The sequence below is a fragment of the Chiloscyllium plagiosum genome, unplaced genomic scaffold, assembly GCF_037043375.1.
Source record: "Chiloscyllium plagiosum isolate Xiang-an unplaced genomic scaffold, Cpla_swu_hap1 HiC_scaffold_37, whole genome shotgun sequence".
Lineage (NCBI taxonomy): Eukaryota > Metazoa > Chordata > Chondrichthyes > Orectolobiformes > Hemiscylliidae > Chiloscyllium > Chiloscyllium plagiosum.
This window is the reverse complement of record NW_028270175.1, coordinates 20,702,035-20,728,108: the sequence shown is the minus strand read 5'-3', so window position 1 is coordinate 20,728,108 and position 26,074 is coordinate 20,702,035.

Below are 26,074 nucleotides of genomic sequence, written 5' to 3'. Positions count from 1 at the left end.
ACTACACCTGGATATTCAGCAATGAATACTACCACCCTGAAAAGATGTTTTCTCGTAACATCCCATTTCTCACCCAGAGAGAAGGCACAATGAGAGCCACTTTCAAAGTGGAACACTCATTGAACAGGCCTTCTAAAGTAGAGATTCAGGCACTTGGTGGGTTCAACAGGCTCCATACAGTATGCAGCTAAGGTCCTGCACAGCATCCCATGTTCCAGTGACCTTTTGTGATTTAATTATTGTGTGCCTGGTAAGAGGTTGGGCATATCACGTCCTAGGTCATCAATTATATAATGACACTAGGGGAATGGAGGAGATGTTTTTTCTTGAGGTGCCCTTGAGAGTGGGTCAGGAAGTATTCAGTTTTATATATTTTTTAATGCTGGTTATGCTTCAAAATAGTTACATCAGGAAGGGAGGTCTGTTGAGAATCATCTCTTCTCCTATTGCTGATTCTACTTTTCTTTTGCAATCTCAGCCCTACAATCCTACCCAACCCACAATCATCTGTGGCCTGGGTCCCTTGGCACCCCTGGTGACATTGCCAAGCAATCCATGGCTGTCAACCTCTGATTGACATATTGTCCTTTGGGGAGAGTGGAATTTTCACACAAGGATCTTTAATTTCAAAGGAAGCCTGCACTGCTCAATTAAGTGCTTGCTTAGCATTTAATTTGGTGTAGGTCTTCCCAAAAGAAGGCAATGCAGAGCTCTCACTTTCCTGCATTGTACTATTTGAAGGTTGCAATATATAAAAAATTACCCACAGAGCTTTCCTGCAAGTGGCCAAGCTTCCCACTGCCTCCAATGAATACTGCCCAGTGAGTGGGAGCGTTATATTTACAGAAGGAATATAAAAGAAAAGTTGAGGAGAACAAATCATCATGGATCACGTAAAATAGAGAAAAACAAACGAGTTTCAAAGGAAATCTTTAGTAGCTGGCTGGCTGCTGATGGCAGAACAATTCTTTCTCAGTGCCATTGCCTACGTTGGGTGGACATTGTTGACTGCTGGATGCTACACCAAAAGTATTTTGCTGACTTCAGTAAAATGAATGCATTAGCATCAGCATGAGGCACCTGTGTGAACATACTTGTTGACAACTTTCATCTTTAAAATAATAAAGCATCCCAAAGGACCTCATTGTACTGTAATCAGATAATAATTGTCACTGACTCAAAGAAGGAGACGTTAGGACATGTGAATAAAACTTGATAAAAGAGGTAGATTTTTAAGAAGCGTGTTAAAAGTGGAGAGAGGGACAGAATTATTCAGAAAGGGAACTTCAAAACTTTGGGCTAAGTCAGCTGAAGGCACAGCTGCTGATGGAGGAGAAAAGGAAGTGATGATTGTGTAAAAGGCCACAGGGAGGAAATGTAGAGATCTTGTGAGGTTGGTGGGCTGTAGAAGCCTTGAAAAGAGACATGAAGCCAAGAAGAGATTAACCAACTATGTATCAAAATGTTGTCATAGCAACTGTTGCCCTTGCATGTTAATGAAATTTGCAGCCCAGTCTGATAGCTATTTCCCAAACACAGGGAATAGTTTGAGAAGGCATAACAGTGACTAACATTTACTATTTAGCAGCCTCAACCAAATCTATGCAAACATCCATTATGTTAAACCATAATCAAGTTCTAAAGGTAGGATCACGTGCCAAAATATTTCTCATTCATGTTCATTGTATTCAATTTCTGATCCCACAAACATTCCTCAAATCAAACTCAGACTAGCAACAAGCTTTAGAGTCATAGAGATGTACAGCATGGAAACAGACCCTTCAGTCCAACCCGTCCATGCCGACCAGATATTCCAACCCAATTTAGTCCCACCTGCCAGCACCCGGATAATATCCCTCCAAACCATTCCTATTCATATACCAATCCAAATGCCTTTTAAATGTTGCAATTGTACCAGCCTCCACCACATCCTCTGGCAGCTCATTCCATACATGTACCACCCTCTGTGTGAAAAAGTTGCCCCTTTGGTCTCTTTTATATCTTGCCCCTCTTACCCTAAACCTATGCCCTCTAGTTCTGGACTCCTCGAACCCCACGGAAAAGACTTTGCCTATTTATCCTATCCATGCCCCTCACAATTTTGTAAACCTCTATAAGGTCACCCCTCAGCCTCTGACACTTCAGGGAAAACAGCCCCAACCTGTTCAGCCTCTCCCTATAGCTCAAATCCTCCAACCCTGGCAACATCCTTGTAAATCTTTTCGAAACCCGTTCAAGTTTCACAACATCTTTCCGATATGAAGCAGACCAGAATTGCACGCAATATTCCAACAGTGGCCTAATCAATGTCCTGTACAGCTGCAACATGACCTCCCAACTCCTGTACTGAATACTCTGACCAATAAAAGAAAGCATACCAAATGCCTTCTTCACTATCCTATCTACCTGCGACTCCACTTTCAAGGAACTATGAACCTACATTCCAAGGTCTCTTTGTTCAGCAACACTTACCATTAAGTGTGTAAGTCCTGCTAAGATTTGCTTTCTCAAAATGCAACACCTCACATTTATCTGAATTAAACTCCATCTACTACTTTTCAGCCAATTGGCCCATCTGGTCAAGATCCTGTTGCAATCTGAGGTAACCCTTTTCAATATCCACTACACCTCCAATTTTGGTGTCATCTGCAAACTTACTAACTGTACCTCTTATGCTCACATCCAAATAATTTATGTAAATGACAAAAATTAGAGGACACAGCAGCGATCCTTGTGGCACTCCACTGCTCACAGGCCTCCAGTCTGAAAAACAACTCTCCACCACCACCCTCTGTCTTCTACCTTTGAGCCAGTTCTGTATCCAAATGGCTAGTTTAGTTCAAAGGTTGTTTAGATTTTGAGAACTCCAGCTTTCACTGCTGCATACTATTAAGCTCTAGACATTACATGAATGTGTACAGATTACAAGGTCTCAGCTTCCATATGTGGCCGATGAAGAATTCACTGGGCAGCAATACAGCTGGGCAGCAATGGGGGCTAGAATTAATGCTACACTTCTGTATTAGGGAGTTGATAATTAACTTGTTCAACATTTAATCTACTCTGCTGAGAAGACCAACAGAAATCTCAGAGGTGACAGATGACTCAACTGCCGACTGGAGAGCCTGTGTTTCCGTCACACAGCCTCTTTTTGAGAACACCCACTGCACCTCATTCCAATTAAGCACTTAGCAGGGCAATGATGGATCTTTACCAGGATCAAGGAAGTTAGGGGCTCACATCCCACCTACTGGGAACTGTTGAAATGTTAGAGGCTAGCAGCTTCAATCTATTCAGCAGTGCCACTGGGGAGCCAGTACTATACTAATCCACGGTCTTGAGACAAGCATGGATCCAGGCGTAGACCAGTGATGGTAGAAAAGGTGTTAGGAGCAAGGACAAATTTTGGTTTTCAGCAGCCCACCATTTTCCCAATGCTGAAGCACACAATGAGACACTAAGCATTCTGAATGAGAGACAATCAAACATCAATCTTGTCCTCTCCCTGTCTGGGAGCCTCTGTTTCATTGCTTGTCTGTGGCAGTTGGCAGGATATCTCTCCATGGGTCTTCTCACCACACATCTAATTGTGATGCAGGATGAAAGGTGGTGACATACCAAACCAGCACCCAGCAGCACAAGTCAATGCCCTCTGACTATTAAACTCTCTACTTTGAGGTGAACAAGATTCTGCCCCATATGTGCATAATTGAAGGAAACAGGCTGAGGTGTGGAGGTTTCTGCAGTCGAAGTCAAGAATCAAACATGAAACATTGCAGAAGGAACTTTATTCTGCATCAAATCCATGCTGATGGCACAAAATAAAACAGAGTTTTACTCAGTATCGAAGCTGCACTGCACCTGTCCTTGGTGTCAGAAATAGGAGTAGTCCTGCTGTTTATTTTCCACAACCTATTGTGTGTATAATTAAGTCAAAAAAGGGATTCTAATCTTGCAGGAGACATACTTTGAAACAGATTTAAAGAGTTGAAATACATTATGATTTGGATAATAATTAATGCTGTTCAGAATTATACAGCCTAACTTGATTATTTCAATATATTCAGAGTTGGTCTCCCACATTCTACTTATGTAAATTTGAAATCATTCAAAGTTCTGCTGCCCATATCTGAACTTGCTATAAATTCGATTTCCCTCTCAACCTGTGCTCACTATCCTCCTTTGGCTACTGGTCAAATAATGCCTTGATTTAAAAAACATTTGCTATGTTTTCATGTCCGTCCTTCATTTTGCCATCTCTGTCTCTTTAATCTTCACCAAACCAACAATCTTCTGTGATATCTGTGCTCTTCTAATTGGATTTTTATGAAATCCAAATTATTTGTGGAGCAATTATAATCTCTGTACTTTCAGGTGCCTGGGATCTAAGGAAATCCCTGCTCACATTTCTTCACTTTCTACCCAACATTCCTTCTAAAATTGTACCTCTTTGATCTAATTTAACCTAATAACTCTTTATGTTGCTCAATATTAATCTTAGTTTTATCACAGAATTATTATTGTGCAGAAGGAGACCATTCATTCATCATGCTTGCACTGACTTTATCATCTAGTGCCAATCTCCTGCCTTTTCTCCATATACATACACATTACTCTCCAAAAAAATCCAATATCATCTTGAGTGCTTTGATTGAACCAGTCTCCACCACATTTCCAGATAATGCATTCCATACCCAAATAGATTTTGCTTTGTTTGCACATCACTTTGTTTCTTTTACAAGCAGAATCAACTTCTCCCTGCCTACTCTGTCCAGAATATCATACCTGGAACCATTCTTGTAAATCACTTCTGCATTGTCTCTAATGCATTTATACCTTTGTTATAATGTGACGCCCTCAACTGCACGTTGACTGCTCCTGTAAAGTGTCTTTAGACATGTTATTCTTTTCAAGATGCAATATAAATGAATTGTTTTTGAGGTGGCTGAGGCTGGTAGCTGAAGAACCTGATTTGATAACTCACTGAATACCAGATAAAACAGTGTTGTTGCAGGGGTTAGTGAAACTCCTGTTCTAGAGTCATAGAGTCATAGAGATGTACAGCATCGAAACAGACCCTTCGGTCCAACCCGTCCATGCCGACCAGATATCCCAACCCAATCTAGTCCCACCTGCCAGCACCCGGCCCATATCCCTCCAAACCCTTCCTATTCATATACCCATCCAAATGCCTCTTAAATGTTGTAAATGTACCAGCCTCCACCACATCCTCTGGCAGCTCATTCCATACACGTACCACCCTCTGTGAAAAAATTGTCCCTTAGGTTTCTTTTATATCTTGCCCCTCTCACCCTAAACCTATGTCCTCTAGTTCTGGACTCCCCGATCCCAGGGAAAAGACTTTGTCTATTTATCCTATCCATGCCCCTCATAATTTTGTAAACCTCTATAAGGTCACCCCTCAGCCTTCAACGTTCCAGGGAAAACAGCCCCAGCCTGTTCAGCCTCTCCATATAGCTCAAATCCTCCAACCCTGGCAACATCCTTGTAAATCTTTTCTGAACCCTTTCAAGTTTCACATCTTTCTGATAGGAAGGAGACCAAAATTGCACGCAATATTCCAACAGTGGCCTAATCAATGTCCTGTACAGCCGCAACATGACCTCCCAACTCCTGTACTCAATACTCTGACCAATAAAGGAAAGCATACCAAATGCCTTCTTCACTATCCAATCTACCTGCGACTCCACTTTCAAGGAGCTATGAACCTGCACTCCAAGGTCTCTTTGTTCAGCATCACTCCCTAGGACCTTACCATTAAGTGTATAAGGTCTGCTAAGATTTGCTTTCCCAAAATGCAGCACCTCACATTTATCTGAATTAAACTCCATCTGCCACTTCTCAGCCCATTGGCCCATCTGGTCCAGATCCTGTTGTAATCTGAGGTAACCCTCTTCGCTGTCCACTACACCTCCAATTTTGGTGTTATCTGCAAACTTACCAACTGTACCTCTTATGCTCGCATCCAAATCATTTATGTAAATGACAAAAAGTAGAGGACCCAGCAGCGATCCTTGTGGCACTCCACTGGTCACAGGCCTCCAGTATGAAAAACAACTCACCACCACCCTCTGTCTTCTACCTTTGAACCGGTTCTGTATTCAAATGGCTAGTTCTCCCTGTATTCCATGAGATCTAACCTTGCTAATCAGTCTCCCGTGGGGAACCTTGTCGAACGCATTACTAACGTCTACTGCACATCTACTGCAGCCATTTTCAGAATCCCCCTTTTTCTTATGTGTTTCTTCATTTAATGAATATACATCAGCTTCCTCTTGCTTATCCTCAAAGATAGTAAAACAGGCTATTGCTTTATCCTCATCCAGTTGGCGGTTTCCTCGCTGTGATATGCTGTGCAGCATATACATCAACTGTTTATGTATATCTTTCCATGATATAGAGGAGAGCTGCATCAATATGATTATGGTGCCTGAATCTCATCATTAATATGCCAATGGCCTGCTTGATCATGCTCCTGGTGGCAATATAGTTGGTGCTGTAGCTGCACTGTGCCTCTGATAATGAACTCCTAAAGGATGTCATCAGCCAAAGTCTTAATGAGTAGCTCTTGTCTCTAAAAGATAACTCCAGCTCTACATTGGTAATTGAAATACATGAAGGAGTTATGGCAGCTGCAGGCAATTTTGTGCATACACCAAGGGAATATCCTATTGTGGTCACATTGATTGAGTGAAAGCACTTCTTGTTGACAAAAGTATCTGATTTCTAAATTGGGGCCCTCATCACAACATATACTAGCAAATGGAATTGGTTTAATTTTGGATATCTGGTTGGCATAGACAAGTTGGACTGAAGGATCTGTTTCCATGCTGTCCAGTTGTATGACCCTATGAGTAAAATTGATTATGCCCTTTGTGATATGAGAATGGATATGTTAGGGAGTTAATAATGTATAGTTTGATGTAACAACAATACCAGCGGTCTTGTGCAAGAGATTGTGAAGAAATGATGGAGCAGTCTGTACTGGTGAGAGATGTACTTACATAGAACTGTATTATATACACTCACATTAATAAAAGTTTTCAGAAGCCTACCAGAATCAATCAGCTGCCACTCTTAGGTAAAGGGAAACATTGCAGACCACACACTATCAAGAAGAGACAGGGATAGTTATCTCTCCAATGTGCAGAATAGAATCTTGAGCTATAACCCTGTAGGCAATACAAACCATTCTATTCCTCATGGAAGCCTGCAAGTTGGGTGAAGTCTTTGGCTGTCTGAGTTTGAAATGATCAAATCCAAGAAAAACTGATGTGCTCCTCCTTCCATGAGCAAATGGCATTAGTCATATCCTTTCTGCAGCTGTGTGCTGCCAACTGTGAAATACCAGCAAAGTCACCTGATGTGCTTTAGAAAGAGCCTGAGGTGTAGAAGTTTAATGTGAGCATTACCTTCACATCCACTGGCAGGACATGGGAGTGGTTGATGGATTGTGGCTCCAGTTAGTGTAGCATGTGACATGTTTATGACAACCTCTTGAGTCATCCTAAGCCGCCTCCAATTTAGTTTTGCATCAGATCATTTGCATCTATAGACCCTCCCCTTGGGTTTGTCCTCCTCTTGCTTTGTGGTGCTGGCAGTACAACCTCTTCCTCTTGACCTATAGTCCATCCTGTAGCTGTTCTTGCTTAATGCCATAATGGCTTCTATGTGAAAGGGAACCATGCCTACATTCTATGCTCCCAAGCACAAAGCGTCCTTTAAAAGCAAGAATGTCTTCCTTGCACTTGTGTGCAATTATTAGTGGGATAAACGACAAATCCCACCCCTTAATTCATAACAATTGAAGTTTCTGACATATCCTGATCACAAAATATTAGTTTAAATTTAACGCCACAGAGGGACCTCAGTTCTCCAAAGTGGTGCTCTGTCTATCCAAAAATAACATTACTGAAACAAAGCTAAGACTACACACTCTGAACACCAGACAATGGGGATACAAAAATCCGATTTAAATGGAGATAGCTGGCAACTTACATTAACAACTGTCTCTGGGAAGCACAGATATATAAATCCCAGGAAGTCCACAATGAAATCCCCATGAAAATCAGCAATAACATATGAGGAGATAGCGAGTTCTGATTCTCAAGGATTTTTGGCATTTTTGCCAGGCTGACTGTTACAGTTAAAATCTGGACCATTGTGCCAACATGCTTTCCAGTTTATCTTTGCATCATCTATACACTTAGTTTCAGTGCAATTGATCCATTCATCAAAGTTATGAACATAGATTGTAGGTAGTTAAGGAACTATTGGTTGCATTTGCCAACATGACAATGGCCCAATTATTTAGTTTTCAATATCCTGGTTCCATTTTTTACATTCTATAAGAGCTTCCATAGGTATATTGTGATAAAATAGGCTGAAAATTGTTCACCCGTCTCCAGGGAAGCCTTTGTCTGTAAAGGATATTGAAGACAAAGAGTCTGGTTATGGAATGAGTTTTGTCCATCTTAATGTCAGACAGCTTCATTGGTTCAATAACAGAACCTTTCCAATAAAATTTCATGTATGAATCCAGCCAATGAAATTAAAGAAAATATTTGACATAAACACACCACTGTGGTAGCTCTTACCAATTTTTAAAATGCAATCTCACAGAATCACAGAAGTGTGCTACACAGAATAAGGCCACTTAGCCCATATCGTGCCTGCACTGGTTCACCTGCACATCCACTAATATCATTTATTGTATCCGTTGCTCCCGATGCGGTTTCCTCTACATTTGGGAGACTGGACGCCTCCTAGCAGAGTGCTTCAGGGAACATCTCCGGGACACCCGCACCAATCAACCCTACCGCCCCATGGCCCAACACTTCAACTTCCCCTCCCACTCTGCCGAGGGCATGCAGGTCCTGCGCCTCCTCCACCGCCGCTCCCTCACCAGCTGATCCCTGGAGGAAGAATGCCTCATCTTCCGCCTCGGAACACTTCAACCCCAGGGCATCAATGTGGACTTCACCAGTTTCCTCATTTCCCCTCCCCCCACCTCACCCCAGTTCCAACCTTCCAGCTCAGCACTGTCCCCATGACTGGTCCTACCTGTCAATCTCCCTTCCCACCTATCCGCTCCACCCTCCCCTTTGACCTATCACCTCTATCCCCACCCCCATTCACCTTTGCTACCTTCTCCCCAGCCCCGCCCCCCCATTTATTTCTCCACCCTGGAGGCTTCCTACCTCTATTCCTGATGAAGGGCTTTTGCCCAAAATGTCAATTTTCCTGCTCTTCGGATGCTGCCTGACCTGTTGTGCTTTTCCAGCACCACTCTGATCTAAACTCATTAAATGAACATCCAATCTCCTGATTTTAACTGAGGAAAGTAATGGCTGGGTATTGAATCCAGATCAACTGTTTGGAAAGCAGCTATGCTCATCATTATACCACCATCTCCCTTTATAAAACCATAATGTCTCTGTTTGATGGTATTATGATTTTCTAAATATGCTGCAGCTACCTTCTACCAATATAGTGTAAACTGGATGTGTGTTTTTGGAAGGATTGTGTATTGGATATTGGATATGTAATGCATCTACACTGTTTCTGTGATTCTCTACTCTGAGCGTTCCTGATCTCAGCTTGAGTGCAAGACATAGCTCAGTTTCTTTCTGTCAGATGAAAATCAGTGAGAATGCTTCCTATGAAAACTAGTTCCCACATCTCCCAGCAGGACACAATGTCAGTCATGGCTCAGCAGGTATCATTCTTTACCTGTAATCCAGTGCTTTGCAAACTATTTCCAATGGGACTGCATTTTAACACTTGAAAAGTAACATGACCCTAGATATCAACAAATACTAAACAGCAATAAAACTACACAGTAACATTCAGAATATAATTAAAGATTGAGCATTAAAGATCAACATAGGAACAAATCATATAAATATTAAAATCTGTTTTGAAGTGTTTTGTAAAAATTTTATTTTATGTACTTATCAATCCATTATTTCAACTGAGCAGCTCCAGTTCATGGGCCTTGGCCTGGAAGCCTAGAATACTGATAATATTTGCATTTTCATTCAGTATTACTGATATATAGAAACTGTCGAAGAAATTTTCCAGACGCAGACCTTCAGGATTGATAAACTTTATTGCATGATATCATGGAGAGCACATCTTTCCTAATCACGGTCTGGTGCTACTCCAAAGTGCTCCCGATCTCTGCAGATTTATATTGTACAACAAATGCCGAGCTGACAGTTTCTCAGGACTGTACATAACAAGCTATTGTTTTCAGTCCTTAAGTCAATACATATTTCAGATATTACATTCACCCATTGGTAATGTCTAGTTGGGTTGCAGCTTTGCTTAACAGGTGGTTGCAAACAAACAAATCAGCAAAACAAAGAACTGCAGACAAGCAGGCCATCAAAACAGCTTCCACAATCCCTCCTTTTTGATCATAAGATCAAAGGAGCAGGTCAGGATCCCCTGCAAAAGGGGAAATATAGCTGGAGCCTGGGGGGGGGGGGGGGGGGGGGTTATCCGGCGGTGGAGGCTCGGAATCAAAAGGGTATTCGTAAGGGTTTGATGTGTCAGAACCAGCAGATTCTGGCTCCTGGGGTTCTGTGTCAGGGTAAGGGCTTTCAGTGAGGGAGACTTTGACCAACTGGGAAGTTAATGGGACTGAGGGCAATAACAGTGAGCCAAAGCGTGCAAAGCACTGCTTAAGGCAGATGACAAGAACTGAAATGATAACACGAATGAAGATAATTACCATAATTACCTCCTACGTGTAGGAGGGCCTGTACTCAGGGACCAAACCATCCACCCATCCAACTCCACAGATCCCAAGGGGAGCTAGTGTCACAGAGCTTGGAGGCAGCCTTTCAAATGTGATCAGTGAAGTTGGTAAGGTTCTCATTGGAGTCGGGTATTTAGGTGCAACATTTGGAGCCAATGAGCGCACAGGTGCCACCTTTCTTGACCAGTAGATAATCTAAAGCAATTTGTTTTGGAGGGCCACTGTGCAAATGGCAACTACCTCTGAACTAAGTTGGTCAAGGGCTGCAGCCATGTTGTTCACTATTTCTTGAAGGACTGAGGCCAATTTTCTGACCTCCTTTGTCAGTCAAGTGGTCCCATAAGAGAGGAAGAGAATGGAAAAGACCCGCTCAGTTTCTGTTATAGCTCTCTTGGTGTGAGGCCAAGGCTGTTGGAATGGGGAGGAGTGTGAGTGGCAATTAAAGAGGACCATATACACTACATACCCAGGAGGCTGGCAACCAGAGGTCGGCCTTTGTGGCCGCAAATGAAATAGGTGCCATTATAAGTACTTAAGTAATTGGTCTGAGTTCCAGTCCAAAGAGGTTTGAATGTGGTTTTTTTTATTAGTCTTGTTGGCAACTTCAAAGTTAAGGATATTCCCATTGGAAGGGGATCGACACGCAGATGGGGTGAGGAGTAGGAAAGGGAACATTTACTGGTTCCAGCATTCCATCCCTGATGTGTGGTTGCTTTTCAAGCAGATGGTTCCCATGGGTATTAATGAGGAACAGAGCCAGGGGGTGTATGCAAAAGGTTGTACTGAGGTTGGTACCAACCCTTATACTTTTCCATATTATAACCTGTGGACTCCCAAGTACATTTATCTTTAGTGGAATAAATGGTCCCATCAGGGCCTTGCATAAAAGAGTCGTGAGACTCCCAGTCAAGCCTAACTCCCCACTAGGTGGACATATTGGAGGAGCTGTTTTGTTTCAACCACCATTCAGCTGTCTTGGATTCATTAAATGGAATGGATCTCAGGGGATTCCTCCCTTAGAGTGTATGGGGATATGGGCGCATACCCAAGCTAGAGCGGTTAACCATATGTGAATACGAAAATCGTGTAAAGAAAAGTGTTGACATGCAACTCCCTTGTAATAAAGTTAATCTTTCCATCTTCTTTGTTCCCCTCATGTCCAGTCAGCATGAACAAAGCAATGAGGAGCACAGAGAAATGGCAATCAGTCTCTACATATTGCGGCTGGTGGGTGAGCTGATGCCTCCGGCATTTTCTGCTTGTGTCCTTTCGGGGTTACACTCTCTTGCAGCGAGTTCCATGCACCCAATCAGGTCTTCCCTTGATCTTGATAGCCGTCCGGGTTACCAGGAGGATGAAGTACGGGCCTTTCCACCTTGGAGAAAGAGAATTATTTTCCAATAATTTTATCATGACATAGTCCCCAGGTTGGAACGGATGCATTGGGCCATCACTAGGTGCAAGAATGGCCTCCTTTACCAGATCATGGTTACAGATAATCATCTTAGAGCGTGCTTTGATATAATCTAGAAGAGCTTCCTGTGTCAATAGTAATGCCGTATCCACAGGAAATTTGGGAGGTTTTGCCCCTGTGGGCATTGGTGTCCCCATCAGGATCTCGAAGGGGGTAAGTCCTGTGCTTTTGTTGACCTGGGTTCTTATGGTATACAGGGGTAAGGGTAGGAGTGTCTGGCCAAGGCAGGCCCGTGTCCTGTGTGATCTTTGTCAGAGTGGTTTTAAGTATACCATTCATCCGTTCCACCATACCTGAAGACGGGCTGATAGGGAATATGAGATTTCCATGCAATGTCTAGAGCTTTACTAACAATTTCTGTGACTGCGATGGTAAAATGAGTGCCTCTGTCATGGCCAAAGCTCCCTGGAATTCCAAACCTAGAGATCCCACCCTTCATGAAGACCACTGTTCTAGCATCGTCTTTCCTTGAGGGGAAGGCTTCTACCCATTTAGAAAGTATGTCAACAATTACCAATATGTACTTGAAAACCTGCTTAGCTGGTATGTGAACAAAATCAACCTGTAAATGATTAAAGGGTCCATCTGGGACTGGCAGATGATCATACTTGGCTAAAGGTTTAGCATTATTATTTTGTAGACATATTAGACATTTTGATACTAGCGTTGTGCTGCTGCTGCAAAGCCCGGTGCATACCAAGCTTGTCATACTGCGTGTATCAACCCTCCTTTTCCTGCATGGCCGATCCCATGGGCAGCCAGTGCAAGAACATGCAAGTAGCTTTAGGGCAAATGAACCTTCTGTCAGAGTGAACCACAAGAGCCAACAGGGATTCCTTAGCTCCTATGCGCATCCAGTTGTCTTTTTCAGCTTGTGGAACATGTTGCTGTGCTGCCCATATTCCCTCTACTAGATCTAAAACCTTTGTTGCTTCGCCTGCCTTAGGAGCTTGTAGTACCCATACAGTGGGAGCTAATGCTGCTTGCCGAGCAGCTTGGTCAGTGCAAGCATGTCCTCAGGCAATTGGGTCATCAGTGGCGGTATGGGCGGCACAACTTATCACAGCCAAAGCAGAGGGGAGCATTATAGTTTATAAAAGGTTGTTGATGAGCAGGGCATACTGCAAAGGCCTCCCAGAAGAGGTAATAAATCCTCTATGTTCCACCGGGTTCCAAAATCATGTACCACTGTAAATGTTAACAGCAAGGATACAGGCCCTGGTAAGGGCAAACAGTTCGGCTGCCTGCGCATAAGTCCCTTACGGCACGCAGCGGATTCTAGGGTTTCAAAGGTGTGCATAACGCATAGCCAGCTAGCATTTGGTGATCTGAGGGCCAAAAAGAGGAGCCGTCTGTGAAAAGAATCATGTCTGGGTTGTCTAATGGAATTTCAGAGAGGTCGGGGCATGGGCTGACAACCTCTTGGATTACATGTAGACAATCATAGTCGTCTGCCGGGAATCTTGTATAACAGGAAGAAGGGTGGCGGGGTTTAAAGTGGGGCGTGCTGAAGCATAAGATTAGTGCGAGAAAGTAGGATGACCTCATAGCCAGTTCTCCTTGATGATGTAAATTGCTGAGTTGCTGCTGAATTAAGCTGCAGGGAGACTGAATGAGGAACGAAAACTGTGCAAAGGTAATCGAGTACAATAGGCGTGGACTATTCTACCATTACAGCGGCAGCCGCCACAGCTCATAAACAGGCCTGCATTCCCCCTACAAGAGGTGGTAATTGTACAGAATAAGAAGCTAAAGGGCATCAGAGATCCCAATGCATCTGCATTAGAACACTGGATGCATATCCTTCCTTTTCTTTAACATAAAGCTGAAACTGCTACATATAATCAGGGATGCCCAGAGCAGGCGTAAAGGTTAAGCACTGTTTAGGTACCTGAAAGGCTTGTGCCATTTCAGGGGTCCAGTTCACCTGGGTTGGGTGGTTTGGAGAGACGCATCAATGACTGGATAGTCTGGTATCCAATGTCAGCAGTAATTCACTATGACCTAAAAGGACAAAAGCTCAGTTCGTGTAGTGGGAGGAGAGAGGTTAAAGATGGCCGTGATGCGATCTTGAGACAGTGCTCTGAGATCATGCGTAAGCTCATAGCCCAAATATTGTACTGTCTTTTGGCAGAGCTGCATCTTTTCAACAGAGACCTTATGTCCATCCTGAGCCCGACAGCAGAACAATGCAACAGTATCATACATACAGGCATCAGGTGAATTGGAGGCCACTAATAAATCATCAGCATACTGAACCAAGGTGTTTTTACATGGTGGATGGAGATCTTACAGGATCCAGTATACCATAGAGGCATATACAGCGGGGCTCTGCATGTACCCTTGGGGAAGGAGTGTCCATGTATATTGGCGGCACCCGTAAGTAAAAGCAAAAAAGGTACTGGCTATCCGGTGACAATTTAATGAAGGAAAAGGCCGAGCAGAGGTCAATGACAGCAAAACAAGTGGCAGCAGCAGGGAGGCTAGTCAGTGTGGAAGGCAGATTGAGGTAGAGGTCTGAAATAGCAGAAGAAGATGGGTCAGGGTCGGTAAGATAAGCAGCAGTGCAGTGAAGCATGCACAGAAAACAGTCTGTCTGAACTAACCAGCAAAGGAAGGTGGTGTTGGGGGACTGAGGGACATGCAACAAATGTAGGAGGAAAGAAATAAGACAAGCCCTTACAAGGTTGCCCGGAACGTCCATACATAAAAGGAAGGAGTAGGAGAGAGACAGAGTTGGAAGAGCGGTCATGGCAGTCTGTAAAAGAGGGTAATTGAAAACAGGAGCTCCAAGGTGAGGCCCTGTGGAAAACAGTGAATGGAAACATTCAGTTTACAGAGAGTCTAGCGACCGAGAAGGGCAACCGGACAGGAAGGGGAGATTATAGCCGTGTCGGGGACCGTCAACGGACCGACGACAATAGGCATGGGGGTAGAAAGATGTTCAACCATGGGCACTCCACAGACACTCACAGTGGAAACTGTGTTGGAGCTGAGAGGAAGGGCCGCTGAGGGAGTTGCAGATGTTTAGATGGCTCCAGAGGCCAACAAAACTGAGACAAAATGACCCCCCATTTCAACATCCATCATGGGGTTTTCCAACAGGGCGTTGGAGAGTTGTATTGAGGCGGCCTGCAAGATCTTCCTCATGCAGCACCCCTAAACATCAGGGGTGTGAGGAAAAGGGTCATAAAGAGTATAGGCAGCCTGTTGAGGCTGTCGCTATGCAGGAAGTTGATGTTGCTGCTGCAACAATTGTTGAGGGGGACTGGACTGTCATTCCTGCGCCCAATTTTCCATATGTACTGCACCTGTCTCTGTTTTTATCGTTTCGTTGCTGTCCCTGTCCCTGATTCCATGCCTGTGTTAATCAGGGGTATGCATCTTTTTCCTTCTTATAATTGAAAAGACCCTGTCGGTCCATGTTGGTAAGGGCAGTGAGGAGGGGATTCCCTTTCATCTCCTGCCAGTTGAGGTTATGGGATTTGAAAGTCTGGGTGTGGCAGGGCTGCATGCAATTGACAAGAGTCTAGACCACTAAATGATCATTGTCTGAGAGAAGAATGCCTGCAGATGAATCCCAAACTTCCTTAAAGCAAGCAAGGAAATCAAGCATCGGCTCATTAGCCTTTTGCAAACAGCGCATAACTTCGCCAGAGTCCGCCTGATGCCATGCTGTTGTCATAATTGTAAGGTTACCGCTAGCCTCAAGCCATCTTGCAGAAGCCCACAGTGTCGAGGGGATCACAAGGGAGGCTTTTCTGGCTGCCCAGTGGGTCCAATAATCCAGATATTTGAAAGTATGGACATCCTAGGGCAAGCAATTAGTAACCACTGCAGATTTGTACTAGCCAATTATAAATTGGTGTTGGGCGTTTGAGTGGATCAGGGGCATCTTGGAGCATGCTGTGGACTTCGGAGTGGGTCCAGGCTTATCGAAAGGCGCGTTGCCAATCTTTACTTGGAGACATTGATCTGTGCAAGACATCATCTTCAAGCAGAAGGCATACCCAGCAGTGGACGTGGAGGAGACAGTGGAGCCGAAATCCCCCTGGTGCAGTTCATCAGTGTTGCCCCTCAAGGTCCCTGGTTGTTTGTGGGAGGGGGGTTTCCCAGGGGGATTATGAGGGGGTTGAGTCAGAGGGGCTGGAGGACAAGTTTTTGTTTCAGCAGCTGGAAGAGTGGGAGCATCAACCAAGGGGCTGACGGGAAGGTGAATCACTGATTTAAAAACTTACCTCGTGAATAGGTGGAGCATATGCTGAGTAGGAGCGGACAAAGGGCGGCTGGGTAAGTGAAGTTATACATTTGGGTGGTTGCATTACCTGATACACTACCTAAGTAGTGTGTCTCACCCATCCTCCTCCTCTAACCAAAACAAAGGTTCTGTGCACCGGATTGGTAAGGTAACTAGTTTTCTTTTATTCTTTATATTTCTACAGTCGCTTTGCGACTTTAGAATAGTGGGAATGGGGGTTAAATGTTCCTCCTGCAGAATGAGGGAGGTAAGGGTCACCACTAGCGTCCCTGCTGACTGCATCTGCGGGAAGCGCACCCAACTCAAGCTCCGTGCTCGGGAAAACTTCATTAGGGAACTAGAGCTGGAGTTGGATGAACTTTTGATGATTCGGGAGGCGGAGGGGATTATTGAGAGTAGTTACAAGGAGGTCGTCACATCTCAAGTGCAAGAAAAAAGCAGAAGGGCTACAGACAGGGGACGGAAAGGGAACTGGCATGCAGTGCAGGGAACCCCTGTGGCCGTACCCCTCAATTACAAGTATATCGCTTTGGATACTGTTGGGCGGGGGGGGGGGGGGGGTGACTTACCAGGGATAAAGCATGCTGTACAGGTTTCTGGCACAGAGTTTGTCCCTATTGCTCAGAAGGGAAGAGGTGGAGATGAGCAGAGCATTAGTCATTGGGGACTCCATAGTTAGGGGGACAGATACGAGGTTTTTAGATTAGATTAGATTACATTACAGTGTGGAAACAGGCCCTTCGGCCCAACAAGTCCACACCGACCCGCCGAAGCGAAACCCACCCATACCCCTACATTTACCCGTTACCTAACACTACGGGCAATTTAGCATGGCCAATTCACCTGACCCTGCACATCTTTGGACTGTGGGAGGAAACCGGAGCACCCGGAGGAAACCCACGCAGACACGGGGAGAACGTGCAAACTCCACACAGTCAGTCGCCTGAGGCGGGAAGTGAACCCGGGTCTCAGGCGCTGTGAGGCAGCAGTGCTAACCACTGTGCCACCGTGCCGCCCACAAACCGCCCACAGGTTCTGTGGGTTGATTTGTTGCCTCCTAGGTGCCAGGGTTCATGATGTCTTGGATCATGTTTTCAGGATCCTTGAGGGGAAGGGGGTGCAGCACCAAGTCATGGCCCTCATAGATACTAACGAATAAGTAGGAAAATAGATGGGGATTTAAGACAGAAATTCAGGGGGCTAGGGTGGAAGGTTAGTGCCAGAACAAACAGTGGTGTTATTTCTAGTTTGCTGTCCATGCCATGTGCTAGAGAGGTGAGGAATAGAGAGAGAGAGAGAGAGAGAGAGGAGTTGAACATGTGGCTACAGGGATGGTGCAGGACGGAGGGTTTTGGATACCTGGATAATCATTGCTCATTCTGGGGTAGGTGGGATCTCTACAAACAGGATAGTCTACACCTGAACCAAAGGGGTACCAATATCCTGTGGGAGATGTTTGCTAATGCTCTTCGGGTTTAAACTAATTCAGCATCGAAATGGGAACCTAAATTTTAGTTCCAGCATCCAGGAGGTTGAGAGCAGTGAGGTTAGAAATGAGGTTTCAAAGTCGCAGGAGTTCACCTGCAAGCAGGAAGGTGGTTTGATGTGTGTCTACTTCAAAGCCAGGAACATCTGGAATAAGGTGGGTGAGCTTGCAGCATGGAAAGTTAGTGCCAGAACAAACAGTGGAACTTCGATGTTGTGGCCATTTCAGTGACATGGATAGAGCAGAGACAGGAATGGTTGTTGCAGGTTCCGAGATTTAGATGTTTCAGTGAGAATAGAGAAGTTGGTAAAAGACGGGGAGCTATGACTTTGTTAGTCAAGGACACTATTACAGTGGCAGAAAGGATGTTTGAGTATAAGTCTACTGAGGTAGTATGGGCTGAGGTTAGAAACAGGAAAGGAGATGTTACCCTGTTGGGACTTTTCTATAGACCTTCGAATAATTCCAGTGATGCAGAGGAAAGGATAGCAAAGATGATTCTGGATAGGAGCAAGAGTAACAGAGTAGTAGTTATGGGGGACTTCAACTTTCCAAATATTGACTAGAAATACTATAGTTCGAGTACTTTAGGTGGGTCAGTGTTTGTCCAATGTGTGCAGGTTGGCTTCCTAACAGCGTGTCAACAGGGGTGAGGCCGCATTGGATTTGGTACTGGGTAATGAACCTGGCCTGGTGCTGGATTTGGAGGGAGATGAGCACTTTGGTGATAGTGACCATAACTCGATTAAGTTTACTTTAGCAATGGAAAGCGATAGGTATATAATGCAGGGCAAGAGTTATGGCTCGGGGAAAGACAATTATGATGCGAATCAGCAAGATTTAGGATGCACAGAATGGGAAAGGAAACTGCAGAGGATGGGCATAATTAAGATGTGGAGCTTATTCAAGGAACAGCTACTGCATGTCTTTGACAAGTATGTACCTGTCAGTTGGAAAGGAAGTGGTCGAGCGAGGGAACTGTAGTTTACTAAAGAAGTTGAATCTCTTGTCAAGAGGAGGAAGAAGGTTTATGTTAGAATGAGACATGAAGGCTTAGTTCGGGCACTTGAGAGTTACAAATTAGCCAGGAAAGGCCAGTGATCCTTACTTGGTTTTAGGTAAAGTGTTGGAAAAGGTTTTAAGAGATAAGATTTATAATCACCTGGAGAGGAATAAGTTGATTAGGAATAGTTTTGTGGAGGGAGGTAATGTCTCACAAACCTTAATGGGTTCTTTGAGATGGTGACCAAACTGGTGGATGAGGGTAAAGCAGTTGATGTGGTGTATATGGATCTGTAAGGTGTTTGATAAGGTTCCCCATGGTAGGCTATTGGACAAAATATGGAGGCATGGGATTGAGGGTGATTTGGATCAGTAATTGGCTAGCTGAAAGAAGACAGAGGGTGGTGGTTGATGGGAAATGTTCATCCTGGAGTTCAGTTACTAGTGGAGTACCACAAGGATCTGTTTTGGGGCCAGTACTATTTGTCATTTTATAAATGAGCTGAAAATGTGTTGCTGGAAAAACGCAGCAGGTCAGGCAGCATCTAAGGAGCAGGAGAATCGACGTGCCTGAAACATTTCCTGAAGAAGGGCTCATGCCTGAAATGTTGATTCTCCTGCTCCTTGGATGCTGCCTGACCTGCTGCGTTTTTCCAGCAACACATTTTCAGCTCTGATCTCCAGCATCTGCAGTCCTCACTTTCTCCTATTTTTATAAATGATCCAGATGAGGGCATAGAAGGGTGGGTCAGTAAATTTGTGGATGACACTAAGGTCGATGGAGTTGTGGATAGTGCTGAAGGATGTTGCAGGTTACAAAGAGACATAGATAAGCTGCAGAGCTGGGCTGAGAGTGGCAAATGGAGTTTAATGCAGAAAAGTGTGAGGTGATTCATTTGGCAGGAGTAACAGGAATACAGAGTACTGGGCTAATGGTAAGATTCTTGGTAGTTGTAGATGAGCAGAGAGATCTCGCTGTCCATGTACACAGATCCCTCAAAGTTGCCATCTAGGTTGGTAGGGCTGTTAAGAAGGCATATGGCGTGTTAGCTTTTCTTGGTAGAGGGATTGCGTTTTGGAGCCACAAGGTCATGCTGCAGCTGTATAAAACTCTGGTGCGGCCGCACTGGGAGTACTGCGTACAGTTCTGGTCACTGCATTATAGGAAGGATGTGGAAGCTTTGGTAGGGGTTCAGAGGAGATTTACTCAGATATTGCCTGGTATGGAGGGAAGGTCTTATGAGGAAAGGCTGAGGAACTTGAGGCTGTTTTCTTTAGAGAGAAGAAGTTTGAGAGGTGACTTAATTAAGGCATATAAGATAATCAAAGGGTTAGATAGGGTGGACAATGAGAGCCTTTTCCTCGGATGGTGATGGCTAGCACAAGGGGACATAGCTTTAAGTTGAGGGGTGATGGATATAGGACAGATGTCAGAGGTAGTTTCTTTACTCAGAGTAGTAGGGGCGTGGAACACACTGCCTGCAACAGTAGTAGACTCGCCAACTTTAAGGGTATTTGAATGATCACTGGATAAACATATGGATGGCCGAAGGGCCTGTACTGTGCTGTAATGTTCTATGTTCAATGTTCTATGAAAGTGACAATTTCATCCATAAGAGGGTCAGGGTCCGGGGTGGGGACGGGGATCTTAGGGTACTGAGGACTATAAGGTGATGAGGTAGAAGTGGGGGGCCAAGAAGAGGAAATGTTATCTGGTGGCTGATGGCCTTTCGCGACCTTCTTTAAATTTATCAAAACACCGGAGCATCCACTCTCAATCCACTCCAATTTAAAGGAGTCTCCATAAGGCCAGTTGCTGTGGGACCACCCATATAGGTCGTAAGTGAAAGAAATAATATCTACTGTCACCTGTCTCCTTCCAAACAATATTGGCCGGTGACCCTGGTGGCACAAAGGGGTCCCCTACCCTTTGCATTGAATGTATTTACCGTGGGGCTTCTGCATTTTTTTAAAGGGGTCAAATGGACGTGGGCTGTCCTTCTTGGTGCGACATGATTACCCGGCCTCAGGGCTTTCTGATGTTTAGAGATCATTGACCCCATCATCACTTCCTCAGTTCTGAAGCGCAGATCTACAATCTGTGGAGAAATAAATAACAAACACACACACAGAAAAACAAAGTCTAGATTAGAGTGGTGCTGGAAAAGCACAGCAGGTTAGGCAGCATCCGAAAAGCAAGAAAATCAACGTTTCAGGCAAAAGCCCTTCATCAGGAAAACGTCGATTTTCTCGCTCCTCGGATGCTGCCTGACCTGCTGTGCTTTTCCAGCACCACTCTAATCTAGACCCTGGTTTCCAGCATCTGCAGTCCTCATTTTTTGCCTACACAGACAAACAAACACTGGCGCCATTGTCAATCCCTCAAGGTCACCTTAAAATGGTTTTTGTCATACGGCAGTGGTCTTTCCAGTCCCATCTTGTCACAGCGATTTTCCCCAACTTGGGATCAGCCTGAGTACTCAGGTTAGGATCACGCAGGCAGCCACTTCATACTTTAGGTTCGCTCAAGATCCTGTAATTAAGGGATCCTGCCGACTAATGCCAGATTGTCGAAGAAATTTTCCGGACTTAAGCATTGACAAATTTTATTGCATGATATCATAGGGAGTACGCCTTCCCTAATCACGGTCCGGTGCTACTCCAAAGTGCTCCCGATCTCTGCAGATTTATATCGTACAACAGATGCTGAGCTGATGTTTCTCAGGACTGTACATAACCAGTTATCGTTTCCAGTCCTTGAGTCAATACATACTTCAGATACTACATTCACCCATTGATAATGTCTGGCTGGATTGTGGTTTTGCTTAACAGATGGTTGCAGACAAACAAATCAGCAAAGCAAAAAGCTACAAAGCAGCAGACCAGCAAAACAGCTTCCACAAAAACATAAGGTCAAGTTGCTAAAAACTTACTTTTACATTGATTTTCAAATTAGATGAATCAAATGAATTTTTAATTTTCTACTGAGAATTTCAATAGACACAAAGTGGTATTTGTAGCCCCAGAAAAACAATTTCACACAGATTCTACCACATAAAATATAGCTTTAATATAAAATGGATTGGATTCACAAGACAAGAAACTGACCTGAATGTAGAATCATACTCTTTCCAACATGGGAAAATGGGAAGTGGAGTGTGAAATAATTGCAGAGAGGCCGGTATCCCATTGCCAAGTCACTGTTTGTTTACTTTATTTTTCTGATGAAGGGCTTTTGCCCAAAACATCGATTCTCCAGCTCCTTTGGTGCTGCCTGACCTGCTGTGCTTTTCCAGCACCACACTTTCGACTTTATTTATTTGTGCACAGTACACTGACTGTGGCCAGCCTGTTCTGAGTCAGTGCTCAATTGAGGAGAATCTAATGTGGTTACTTTTTTTTTCTCAATTGAGGAGATTCTAATCTCCAATTTTTATTTTCTCTTTTCAGAGATTCTAATCTCCTGGTTAAATTGTTTTTGTTTTGACCAGGTCCCATCCCCAAGTCACCTTTTTATTTACTGTGGCCAGGCTGCTCGGAGTCAGTCCTCAACTGAACAGAATGTAATCTGGTTACGTATTTTTCTCAACTGAGGAGATTCGAACCTTTTTTTTTCTTCTTTTCTGAGTTCCTAATCTCCTGGTTTGTATATATGTTTGGCCAGGTCGCATCACCAAGTCACTCTTTATAAACCTGCTCGGAGTCAGTCCTCAACTAAGAAGATTCTAATCTCCTGTTTTTTTATTTTTCTTTTCTGAGATCCTAATCTCCCAGTTATATATTGCTTTTCTTTTTTTTCTCCTTAGTATACATTGACTTTGTGGCCAGCCAGCGTAGGAATCAGTCCTCAACTGAGAAGATTCTAATGTCCTTATCATATTCTTCATGTAAAAAAAACCTAATCTTCTGGTTTTTTTTTAAAAGAAAAAAGGAAGGCAATGTCTTCAGTTGAGAGAACTTTTCCCCACTGTATACCGACTGTGGTCAGCCAGCTCAGAGTCAGTCCCCTCAACAAAGGAGATTCTAAATCTCCAGGTTCTATATTTTTTTCTTTTTTCCTTTTCTGAAGAGATTGTAATCTCCCGACTTCTTAAAATAAAAATCCTCCACACTGCTGCCAAACAGCAGTAATGCTTATTTCTCCCCATTACCCATGTTGTGTGCATGTAGGTGTAGGACACAGTGAAGTAACACCGAATGCAGATAACTTTATTTGTATTCTACCAGCAGGGAGAAAAATCACCCAAGTGGCCAGTGAGAGGCAGCGCCCTTCTCTTATCTCCTGGTTATATTTATTTTAAAGAAGTGATGCATTGGGCCTATGGAAACCTCCCTTTCTTCACTCCATTTCTCACATCTTTCCTGTGTCTCAGTTCTCCGCATGTCCAACTCCCACTCAGAATGCCTAAAGTGCAATCTAGTTTGGTTGAGTACAAACTACAGAGCAGAAAAATCTGCCTAACTGAACTAACTGCACACAGTCCGGTGTCCCATCCCTAAGTCACTTTTATTTGCCAATGCACAGTACACTGGCTGTGGCCAGTCAGCTCAGAATCAGTCCTCAACTGAGGAGATTCTAATCTCCTGGCTTTTTAAAATTTTATTAAACAGTACAAAATACAGTTAACAATAAACAGAATGCAGCAGTTCACAAAAATACCACTATATATAGGGGAAAGGGCGGCAAAGCCAAACCCCAAACCCCAAACCCCACCATTCAGGGAGATGAGGACATTCATCCCCATTCACTTCCATTCATCACAAAAGATAACAGTAACAAACACAGACAAGACAGTGCAATCAAAGGAGGAACAGTGCATAGAACACACACCCAATATAACTATAAAAAAAGACACCTGACAGCCATCCGCATCACATACTGATCAGACCATCCTTGACTAGCCTTCCTGCAGGACAGTCGTCGGCCTTCCGGTCTCCGGCCACCTTGCATACTGACTGAACCTCCCCAGGCCTGCTTTCTTCCAGGCTGGTCGTCGACCACCCAGCTCCCAGTCACCCCACGGACTATCCCGGGCCGCTTTTCTACGAGCTTGTTGTTGGCCTTCCATTTTCCGGCCACCCTGCGTACTGACTGACCCTCCTAGCCCGCTTTTCTCTGGCATGGGCATCAGCCACTGGCTCCCGGTCACCCCGCGTACTAACCAAACTACCCCTGACATGCTTTCCTACAGTTGGGCTGTCGGCCATCCAGCACTCGGCTGCCCTGCGTACCGACTGACCCTTTCTCCTGGCCAGAGTTCCTATGTACTGGCCATCGGCTGTCTGGCTCCCAGCCTCCCTGCGCACTGACCAGTCCTTCCCCGGTTAGCCTTCCTACGGGCTGCTGTCGGACGCCTGGCTCAGCTTCCCCACATACTGCCCGGCCTGCCCTATTCTGACTTTCCTGCGAGGACGCTATCAGTTGCCAGGCCCTGCCCATCCCATGTACTGACAGGCTCCTCCTGGCCCACTTTTCTCCAGGCCAGTCGTCAATCCTGCAGCCCCCAGCCAGCCTGCATACTGGCTGCCCCTCCTCTGACCAGCTTTCCTAAGAGTACGCTGTCGACTGCCTAGCCCCCAGCCACCCTGCGTAGTAACAGAAAATCCCCAGCCCGCTTTCCCCCGGCCAGTCATTGACCCTCCAGCTCCTGGTTGCCTCAAGTATTGAGTAGCCCGCTGATGTCCGCACTCAAACACAATTAATTACAAGACCCACATACATTAATAGAATTCACAAAATCCCCACAATACAGTTTCCCACCCAAAGGCAGAGTCCACGAACAAAGGCAGAGTCCATGCCCAAAGGCTGTTAATTCCACCCCCCCCCCCCCCCCATTCAGGTGTTCAGTCTCTTTAGAAGCTTGGCCCATCCACAGTGAACCAGGCCCGCTCACAGGAACACAGTACATTGTGAAGCTGCAGTTAACTCACTGGGGTTTGGTCCCTTCCAGGATGCAGAGTCCACTCCAGGATGCAGCAATTGCTCACCTCCTAGCATATACACAGGTGTTCAGGCTTTACAGAGTCTTAGTCACCACAAAGGGCCAAACTACCTAAAAAAGACCAGCTTATCTGGAAAGATGTATTTTCTCACAAGGGTTCAGTCCAAACACCAAAAAACTGAAAGCACATTCCAAAAAAAAGAGTGCAAGGGCTAAGCCCTGGCACAAAATCAACATAGTCCTTTTCTCAAAGTAAAAGGGAAAAGAGCATTGTGCAGGCTGTAACCAGCCAGTGAAACAACAGTTCCCTAATGAAAACTGAGTTATTCCTGAAAAACAGGCAATTTGGAAATCAGTTCTCAATAAGAAAGGAATACCATCCTCAGTAGAGGGCTCTCTATGCAGGAGTCCTCCCCCTTTCTCTCAGGGATCTAGGCTGGAGGGTGCTGCATGCAGGTGGTGGTGGTTTATGGACTCCCAGCCCAACTGCTTGCTTGTTCTGTGGTGCTGTGGAGTCTGTGGACCATGAATGTATGGGGTGTGGGCATTTGCACTTACTTGTTAAGTTTTCTGGAGAACCTTCTCCTTTGCTTTTGGCTGCACTTCAGTCCCACGCTCATGATGTTTGGGCACTTTTTTGATCGTCCAGCATTGCCCTTTGATGAGAAGGGTATTGCTTGTCACTGGCCACTTGGGTGTTTCTTTCTTCTTGGTGGTGGAAAATGAATAAAGATTTACACACCTCACTGGACTGATCCGGAGAGAACAGAGCCATGTAATTGGAGTGAATTTGGGCCCTGACACCGTCCAGATCTGAGGCTAGGGACCCGTCGTCAGCCAGCAGCACTAGGAGCTCCTAACGGCTGTCACACCTTTTTTTTTCAGCGAGTAGAAAAAGGAGGAGCCACGGTCCAGGTCCTGGAGGAGCTGGATCTGCGACCTCATGTACGCGCTCCGGGACCCGATGAGCTGCAGGTCCCGGAATGCGGCCTTCTTCTCTTTATACACTCCCTACAGGGCTGTTTCCACATCAGGCTGACTGAGATGAAACTCCAAGTCAAGCACCTCCTTCTCCAACCCCTCGATCCTTGATTTCCACTTCTTCGTTGGCCCCTTCCATCCTCCT